The following is a 10,584-nucleotide window of genomic DNA, read 5'->3' as shown; positions in this document are numbered from 1 at the left end:
TATTCAAAACTAGACCTACTTTTCACATTTAGCATAAAATGCAAGGGCTGCTTATCGAGTGGATGTATGCCACTTTGATAACAGCACTGCAATTCTCCATCTGCCAAAATAAAGACATGAGCTTCTGGCCTTTATGAGCTGTGTAACAAAAATCTAAAATTGGAGAATAAAGTATAAAAAATTGAAATTAAGTCACATCTCGTTATTTAGAAAGCTATGAATAGAATCTGAATTTTTAATACCTAAAATATCCACCCAAAGCGGGCAATTAGGAGTTATCTATTAAAAAAGGCTACAAGACTTTCCTGAAATAAGCATACCACTGACCTAATTCACTTTAAACTTATATTTAGGATTAAACTAGAATGATTTTGTAGATTGCAATCAAGAATATCAAATATACCTTTCAACTAAGAATTAAACCAGAAAATATTTTAAGGATAAAAATAATTAAGATGTTGTTCTTCACTGAAATTCTTCTCAAAAACTTGATTGTGAGCCAGGCATGGTGGCACATTCCTGTAATCACAGTACTTGGGAAGTAGACAGGATTGAGGGTTTGAAATCAGCCTCAATAACTTAACAAGACTCTAAGCAACATAGAAAGACCATGTTTAAAAATATTAATAAGCCGGTAGTGCATGGTAGTGCACGCTTGTAATCCCAGAATTTGGGAGGCTGAGACAGGAGGATCGTGGCTCACAAACAACCTCAGCTACTTAGTGAGGCCCTTTGCAACTCAGTGAGATGCTGTTTCAAAATAAAGAATAAAAAAAAATAGGGTGGGGGGTGTAGCTTGGAGGTGGAATGCCCCCAGGTTCCATCCTCAGTACTGTAAAAAAAAAAAATAATAATAATAATAAAAAGGGCTGGGGATGTGGTTCAGAAGTAGAATTCCTCTTGAGTCAATTCCCAGTACCACAAAAAAGCAAAACAAAACAAAAAGAACACTTTAGATTGCAGCCTGCATTAATTTCTTCTTTTGTTCTTCACATTAAGCACAAAATTATCTCTTTTTAGTTTTCACTATGAAAAACATTCTTAATATATGGATAGATGCTTTTAGAACCAAGTCAAATATGAAGTTTGGAAACTATGGATATATTCTTAGAAAAGTACTTGCACGCCGGGCATGGTGGCGCACGCTTGTAATCCCCGCGCTTGGGAGGCGGAGACAGGAGAATCGCTCAGGTTCGAAGCCAGCCATGCTGGCTTAAGAGACCCTGTTTCCAAATTTAAAAAAAATATAAAATAGGTCTGGGAGTGTAGCCTGGAGGTAGAAGGGTTTCCAGGAACCCCAGTACCACAAAAAAAAAAAAAAAAAAAAAAAAAAAAAAAAAAAAAGAAGAAGAAAAGAAAAGTACCCGCACTAAAGTGGATGACTTTGACCCTTTTCTGCTTATGAACTGGCTCTAGGGGCAGGGACAAGTATGTAAACAACCTGCATTAAGCTTCAGTCCATGAATATATTTATGCAGGTGCTTTAAATCATATGTCAAGTGGTGCTCAGTGGGGAAACACAAAGACCTAATAGAACAGTGGTCAGGAGTATAATTTAAAGCAGAAATGGACTAGTTTCCATAACGTGCGAGGGCCATGGACTCAGTCAATTTATTCAACGTTTAATTTCTTTTTTTTTTTTTTTGCCACACTCCATTTTACTGAAACTTTCAGTTTGTTTCTATAACAATTCTTGTTTGAACTAAGATTTTTTTTTATTTTTTATTTTTTTATTTTTTATTTTTTTTTTAATTTTATTTTATTGGTGCACTGTATTCATACATCATAGTGGGATACAAACTTTTGTAGACATACATGCACACATCGCCCAGTCAGCCCCCACCCGATCCCCACCCCATTCTCTCCCCATCCCTCCTTCCCATGCTTGGCTTAGTGGTTGACATCTAGTATTATAGCAATTTATCCAAAATTAAAAATGGTAATCTCACATAACAGTTTCATTTGTCTGATACCAAGCGTTTGATGATTTAAAGATAGCATTTCAATATTTCTTTTTGCTTTCTTTCTTACTAGAGCATATTTTTTTCTGTTTTTTTAGGTGAAACTATCATATATTTATATATTTATTTTTCAGAAAAAAAATCTATCCTAATATGGAATATGAATTCTAGATACCCAAAACGATCTTGAAAAAGAACAAAGCTAGCAGATATATATTTTCTGATTTCAAACCATATAAAGCTACAATAATTGAAACAGTGTAGTACTGTTCTAAAGGCAGATATATAGACCATTGGAGTTAAATACAAGCCTAGAGCTAAATTCTTCCCTATATTGTCAAGAAATTTTTGACAAGGTTTCCACGAAGATTTGGTGGTGGAAATAATAATCTTTTAACTAAATATTGTTGAAAAATAATAATTACATGGAAAAGAATAAAATTGGACCTTTACCTAATCCCATATACAAGTATTAACTCAAAATAGATAAAAGACCTAAATATAAATCTTAAGACTATAAACTTTTAGGAGAAAATCTGGGTCATAAAACCTCACAACATTGAAATTGGCAGTGATTTCTTGGATATGATTTCAATGGCACAGGCAACAGAAGAATATACAAACTCCCTAAAAAATAAAAGAAAATATTGTATATCCAAAGACAATGTAAACAGAGTTAAAAGTTACTAATAGAATTGGATAAAATATTTCCAAATGCTATATCTGAAGGTATATTAATATTCCAACTAGAAATCCTAAAAATTAACAACAATAAAGGCAAACAATAAATAATGAATCTCCACAGATAACCAATCTTAGTTGTCTGTTGGATGGAAACTCTTGTTTCTCTGGTTCTGGTGAGTGTTACCTATTTCTTCTTTGTAGTTAATCTCTTTGAGTATTTTCTCTAGCGCTGGTTTTGAAGACATAAATTCCTTCAGTTTCTGTTTGTCATGGAAGCTTCTTATTTCTCCATCTAATTTGATAGAAAGTTTTGCTGGATAGGAAATTTTTGGCTGGAAGTTGTTTTCTTTCAGAGTTTGGAATATGTTACTCCAAGCCCTTCTGGCTCTCATGACTTGGTTTGGGAAGTCTGGAGTGATTCTAATTGGTTTGCCTCTGAATGTCAGTTGGCCCTTTGTTTTTGTTGCCTTTAAGATTCTCTGCTTGGCTTCCACATTGGTCATTTTGACAATTATATGGCGTGGGGATCCTCTTCTCGGATCCTGTCTAAAGGGAGTTCTATAAGTTTCCTGGATCTGTGTATCAACCTGTTGCTCTATATTTGGAAAATTTTCTGCTATTACTTCCTTGAAGAGATTGTTGATCCCTTTGGTATCACTTTCTTTTCCCTCCTCTATTCCAATTATTCTTAGGTTAGCTCTCTTAAGATGGGCCCATATTTCTTCAATGTCAGATTCCTGCTGTTGGATATTTTTTTCTAGATTAGAAACTATGCATTCATTTTTGGATTGCTCATCTTCTAAGAGCGAGATTCTGTTCCCCATGTGGTCTAATCGGTTGTTTGTGCTTTGAATTGAGGCCTTTACTTCATTAATTGCATCCTTTATCTCTTTTTGGCTCTCTCTGAGTTCTTTTCGAAGCACCTCTATTATTTCTACAGTTATTTTCCTGATTTGATCTTCTAGAAATCTCTGATTTTCTGTTTTATCAGGTTCTGATGTTGTGGGGTTGTGCACATTCATTACTCCAGTGTTATTCCTCTTTCCCATGATTTCGGAGGTTTGTGCCTTCTCTGGGTTCTTCCCTTGGGTCACTATGGCTTCACTTAAGGTGCTCTGGATCTCGAGTCTGTATTATCTCAGACCCCACTACTCCTTTACTGGGTTGTATCACAGAGTCTCCGACCCAGGGAGTCGATAGAGGCTGCTTTAAACTATGGGGGGTGCCAGGTTGCACGTTCTCCTATGGTGTGATATCTCTGCCACCGCCACTCCCTCACTGGGTCAAGTCCCAGGAGGCCCAATACTGCGATTTCTCCTTTGTGGCCCGCAATTTGACTCACTGTTCTTGAGTACGCAGATGTAGCTGTACTGGACTCGGTGAATTCACTGCTGCTGCCGCCACCGGTGGCAATATGGCGCCTCTGCCACGCCCTTGGCCATGAGGCTGGCGTGTTTTTTCTTTTCTGGTTTTGATTTCCACTCTGAATCCCTGCAGCGTGTGCTGAGCTCAGCCACTGGGAGCTTTAAATGCTGTCTGCGCCGAAAGATCCCGCCTGGCTGTTCCGCAGCGGCTCTCCTGGCTTGCTGTAGCCGTCCGTTGATTTCGCCGCTGCCGCCGGCAGTATGGCGCTGCTGCCGCGTCCTCGGGCGCGTGTGTCTCCTCTGTGGCCCTGAGCTCTGTTCTCAGTCCGCTTTCTCTCTGGAGCCTGGTGGTTTTTTTTGTTTTTCTGGTGATGGTGTTTTCTGGCTATGAAAGGCGCTCTTTTTGTGGTAATGGAGATTGGTTGTTAGCGGGACTCTTAAGCCCCGCTTTTCTCGGTCGCCATCTTACCGGAAGTCTTATTCAACGTTTAATTTCTGTAAGGACAATATTTAAGAACATATATTGAAAATTAGTTCTACTCTGCACTTAGGTGCTTGTTGAATATATATGTGCCAACACTTCCATTGAATTTCATGGCCATTCCTCTCAAGGAGGCCAGTTTGGTATAAACTATAAGTACAATGATAAATGAAGAAGGTACAGTGTAGTCATAAAGAGAATGGTAAACCGATTTGGTTGGAAACAGGATGACATGAGTGGGTTTAGAGGAAATGACACTTGAACTACATCTTGATAGATGAGTAGGGCTCACCAGAGCCAGTTAAAGAAGGACTTAAAAGGTAAAGGTAGGAGATGACCAGGGCTCAGGAAACTCTAAATAGTTCATTATGGCTATAACACAGGTATAAACAAAGAAGTCCAGCGAGGTCAGAAGCCCATAGATCTTGCATGGGGATCTTACATGATCTGGTAAGGAGTTTGGATTTGATCCTGTAGGTGTGGTTCTCCAACTTCATTATGCAACAAAATCACCTATGTGCTTGCCTAAAATACATATTCCTTAGCCCAATTCTAATTCAGGTCCAGAGCAGAGCGAGCCTGAGCCAGGTTTTGAAGAAACATGACCACAGGCAATGAAAACCATTACAGATTTTTTTTAGGGAGGACTAACAATTGGAAAAAGTCAAAAGCACAGCAGGTTGGCCTTTGAGAAAGACCAGTTCGGTGGCAGTGAGGAAGGCAGACTGATACAGTTGGAACTTAGACTGCAGAATGAATTAGATGAGTGGCAGGTGACCACAGTCACAAAAATAATGCATAATCTCTATGTTCAACGCAAATGCTGTCTTAATAAATAGTAAAAGATTTTTCATGTAACAAAAATTCCCTTAAATATCAAATAGTTCTTTTATTCTCCCCTGAGACTTCTTTAAACATTCATGGATTTATTGATATCTGTGTTAATGCCCTAATCTTGATCTCCAGTCTGGACATTCCTTCTAAACTTCAAATCTCTTATTTCTTTCCGTGGACTGGACATCACTTCCCAGATAATGGATATGTCTGTCAGAATTCTTGCAACTATAATCTAAAAGACTGACCACATAAAAAAAAAATTTTTTTTGGCAGGTCTTGGGATGAAACCCAGGGGCCTTCTATCTCCGAGCTATAACTCCTGCCCTATTTTTTTTTATTCTTTATTTTGAAACAGGGTCTCACTAAGTTGCGGAGGGTGTCATTAAGTAGCTGAGGCTGTTCACAAACCACAATCCTCTGGTCTCAGCCTCCCATATGCTGGGATTACAAGCATGTGCCACCATGCCCAGCTCTGACTACATAATTTTGAGGAAAGATTTATTTTCTTACAGCTTTGGGTTCCATCCATGTGAGGCAAGGAACAACGGATCTCGGCATGGTGACAGGAGTGGAGCGAGGGAGAGCACATGGGCTGTGCTCACATCGAAGAGGCTGGAAGGAAGAGAGTGAGCCAGGGGAGGAAGAACCATATATATAATCTCTAAGGCTGTACCCCCAGTGACCATCTCCTGTAGCCACATCCTCCCAGCCTACTGGGCACCACCCAGTTAAACCCATTGTTATGGTGAGAACCCTATTGGGCTCCCAAACCGTAAGAGTGAAAGATGTAGCTGCGGGGTCTTGTTCTGAGCTACGTGTAGAAAACAATAGACCGAACTCTTATGCTGCAGGCTTAAGTGATTTTATTGTCACAAAGATGGAAAGATAGAACATAGCTTAAAGCACTACGCCATAAAAGGGTGACATCGTGGGGTGGCTTGAAGCCATCAAAGTCTTTTGGACACAGAACTTTTTTATACCAAGTCTTCTGACCTGACTAGATCTGCCCTTTCTCCAGGGGAGGTCTTTTGATGTGGGGATTCCTGCCTGTAGACCTGCCCTGTCTCCGGCACAGATCCCAAGCCTTTTGTTGCACCCTGAATGTGTTGATTGCTGGTGTCTGGGATCTCTTGAAGGCTCATGGCATCCCTCCACATCCTTGGGGAAGTTTGCTTCTCTTAGAAATGTAAGACCCTGGGCTTCCTCTGTCCTCTTGCTCATCACCCTTGGAACTCTGCAGGGTCCTTCCCCTGAAGCTTCTGGCTTTCTAATACCCAAGTTATTTTAAAAAGCATTTTGAAGCCATTTCCCAATATTGGCACATTAATACCAAAGCAATTTTCAAAAACATTTTGAAGCCATTTCTCAATACTGGTACATTCCTTTTCCAATACTGGTAACACCCATTACAATGGATTTATACACATCTGGCATTACAACCCTCAGGACTCAGTTATATCAATGCCAAACTTTAATAAATGAGCTCTTTAGGGGACATTAATATCTAACTATAACAATGAATGACTCTAGCTCATCACCAACATAAAAATATGTTTTTATTGCTGTGTGTCAATATATGAAGAAAATATCCAAAAGTGAAAACTACTATTAATGAAAGTGATTTCAAAAGAAAGTTGGCCTTACAAAGAAAATTACAAACCATTGAAAAAAGAAATCAAAGAAGACCTTAGGAGATTATGGAAAGATCTTCTGTGTTCTTGGATAAGCAGAGCAAATATAAGAATGGCCATTCTTCTAAAAGTGACCTACAGATTCTATGTAATACCCATTAAATTACTAAGGTTATTCCTCACAGACATAGAAAAGTAGTTCTCAGCAACAAGAACCATGCAGGAGGCATGACAATACCTGACTTCGAACTATACTACAAAGCCATAGTAATAAAAACAGCATGCTATTGCACAAAACAGACACACAGACCAACGAAGAAGAATAGAAGACTCAGAAACAAATCTGCATACTTACAGCCAATTGATTTTGACAAAGGGGCCAAAAACAAAATTGGAGAAAAGATAGCCTGTTCAACAAATGGTATTGGCAAAACTGGTTAACCATATGCAGAAAAATGGAAATAAACTCCACTTTCTCGCCCTGCACAAGAGTCAATTCAAGATGGATTAAAGACTTAGAAATCAGACCAGAGACCTTTCAGTTTCTTGAAGAGGGCATAGGTCCAACACTTCAACACATAGGCACAGGTAAAAACTTTCTCAACAAGACTTCAAAGGCACAAGAAATTAAAAGGAGGATCAATATTTGGGATTGCATGAAACTGAAGGGCTTCTGTACAATAAAGGAAATTATCAAGATCCTCAACAGAGAACCAATAGAATGGAAGAAAAATTTTGCCAACTATTCCTTTGATAGAGGACTAATATGTAGAATATACAGAGGACTCATGAAACCCAATACTAAGAAAACAAATAACCCAATTAAAAAATGGACAAGTGAACTAAATAGGCACTTCATAAAAGAAGAAATTTGAGTGGCCAATAAATGTATGAAAAAATGCTCAACAGAATTAGCAATGAGAGAGATGCAAATCAAAAGTACCCTGAGATTTCACCTAACTCCAACTAGAATGGCAATCATTCAAAATATAAACAACAAATGCTGGTGAGGATGTGGAGAAATGGGAACTCTAGTACATTGTTAGTGGGATTGCAAATTAGTGCAATCAATTTGGAAAACAGTATGGAGGATTCTCAGAAGAACGGGAATGAACCTATCATATGATCCTTCAATACTACTTCTGAGTATCTACCCAAAAGAATGAAAACCAAACTACCAAACTAATGCATGCATATCTATGTTCATAGCTGCACAATACACCATAGCCAAACTATGGAATACCCAAGATATCCATTAACAGATGAATGAATTACAAAACGATGGCATATGTGCACAACGGAATTTTACTCATCCATAAAGAACAAAATTACATTATTTGTGGGGAAGTGGATGGAATTGGAGAACAATTTTGGTGAGATTAGTCACAAAAAGCAAGAAATTGAATGCTCTCCCTAAAATGTAAAATCTTGGGAGAAAAGGGTCAAGGGGGAACTCTAGATGAGGAAGAAACCATAGATGAGCAAATAAGGCAAGCTGAGAAGCATGGGAGGCAGGAAGTGGATGTATATGACATCCATTCATAAACATATCAAACACTAAGCCAAACACGAGAAGGAGGGAGGGGGGAGGGAATGGGGTAGAAATTGGGGAAGGGCTAAATGAGTTATGTGTGCATGTATGACTCTAATTTTTTTTTTTTTTTTTTTTTTTTTGGTGGGTCTAGGGATGGAACCCAGGGGCATTCGACCTCTGAACTATACCCCTTGCCCTATTTTTCTTCATTTTGAAACCAGGTCTCACTGAGTTGCAGAGGGCCTAAGTAGCTGAGGCTGTCCGTGAACTGCGATCCTCTGGTCTCAGCCTCCCGAATGCTGGGATTACAAGCGTGCGCCACCTCGCCCGGCTTGACTCTAACATTTTGTACCTTGTTAAGATGCATGACTACAAGCCAGGTGTGGTGGGGCATACTTGTAATCCCAGTATTTGGGAGGCTGAGACAGGAGGATCATGGTTCACTACAGCCTCAGGTACTTAGTGAGGTCCTTTGCAATTTGGTGAGACCTTGTTTCAAAAAAAGAATAAAAAATAAAGCTGGGGGTGTAACTTGGAGGTAGAATGCCCCTGGGTTTCATCTCCAGTACCGCATTAAAAAAAAAAAAAGACTACAATGCATCAATCAAAATAAAAAAAAAAAAAAAGAAAATGAGAGATTTCAGGGCTTTCATAGTTTTATAATACAAGGTTAGTGGCTTTTGAAACTGGCAAAATGAACTTGGCAGTGACTTAATCAGATACACTGCACTTTATATAGAAAAATGAGTTAGCTGGGTATAGTAACACATGCTTGTAATCCCAGTACTTTATTATTATTATTATTATTATTATTATTATTATTATTATTATTATTATTATTAGTGGTACTGGGGTTCCTGGAAGCCCTTCTACCTCCGGGCTACACTCCCAGACCTATTTTTACATTTTTATTTGGAAACAGGGTCTCCTAAGCCAGCGCACGTGGCTGGCTTTGAACCTGCGCGATCCTCCTGTCTCTGCCTCCCAAGCGCGGGGATTACAAGCGTGCGCCACCACGCCCGGCTGTAATCCCAGTACTTTAGAGGCTGAGAGAAGAGGATCGCAGGATTATGGCCAGCATCAACTACTTATTGAGGCCCTCCACAACTTAGTGAGACCCCTTTTTTTTTTAAGAATAAAAAATGGCTTGGTGTGTAGCTCAAAGGTAGAATGCTCCTGGGTTCAATCCCAAGTACTCCAAAACAAAAAACAACAAAAAACAAAAAACAAAAGGCATGGTGGTGCACACTTCTAATCTCAGTATTTAGGAGGCTGAGACAGAAGGATTGCAGGTTTGATGCTGGCCTCAGCTTCGTGAGGCCCTTCGCAACTTTGTGAGATGCTATTTCAAAATAAAGAATAAAAAATAGGACTGGGAGCTGGGCATGATGGTGCATGCTTGTAATCCCAGCATTTGGGAGGCTGAGACAGGACGATCACAGTTTGAGGATGGCCTCAGCTACTACTTAGTGAGGCCCTTTGCAACTCAGTGAGACCCTGTTTCAAAATAAAGAATAAAAAATAGGGCTGGGGGTGTATCTTGGAGGTAGAATGCCCCTGCTTTCCATTCCCAGTATCACAAAAAAAAAAAAAAAAAAAAAGAAAGAAAGAAAAGAAAAAGGAAAATAGGGCTGGGATATAGCTCAATGGCAAAACATTTGTTTTACAAGCATAACATGTTGGGTTTGACCCCTAGTCCAAAACAAACAAACAAAACCGCCTCCCCCAATAAAGCAAGACTAAACTAAAAGATAAAATAGAACTGATGGTATAGCTCAGAGGTAGAATACTTCTGGGTTCTATTTCTACTTCAACAAATAAATCATAGTCATAAGGATATGATAAAAAATAAATTCTAGAAACTGCCTGTCAAGTCAATGGGCACATAATTTATGACAAAAATATTCAACACTGGGACAATTATAGTTTCTTTATAAATGGTGGTTTGTCAGTGGAGGGCAAAATCTACCTTACACTATACATAATACATTAATTTTCTAGTTTTAGATAAAAATATAAGTCATATGCAGCATAACAATGTTTGAGTCCAACAAGACCAGATACATTACAGTAGTCACATAGGATTATATTG

The sequence above is a fragment of the Muscardinus avellanarius genome, assembly GCF_963383645.1.
Source record: "Muscardinus avellanarius genome assembly, chromosome: 9".
NCBI classification, from domain to species: domain Eukaryota; kingdom Metazoa; phylum Chordata; class Mammalia; order Rodentia; family Gliridae; genus Muscardinus; species Muscardinus avellanarius.
The sequence above is the reverse complement of the archived record's forward strand: the minus strand, read 5'-3'. Positions refer to the sequence as shown.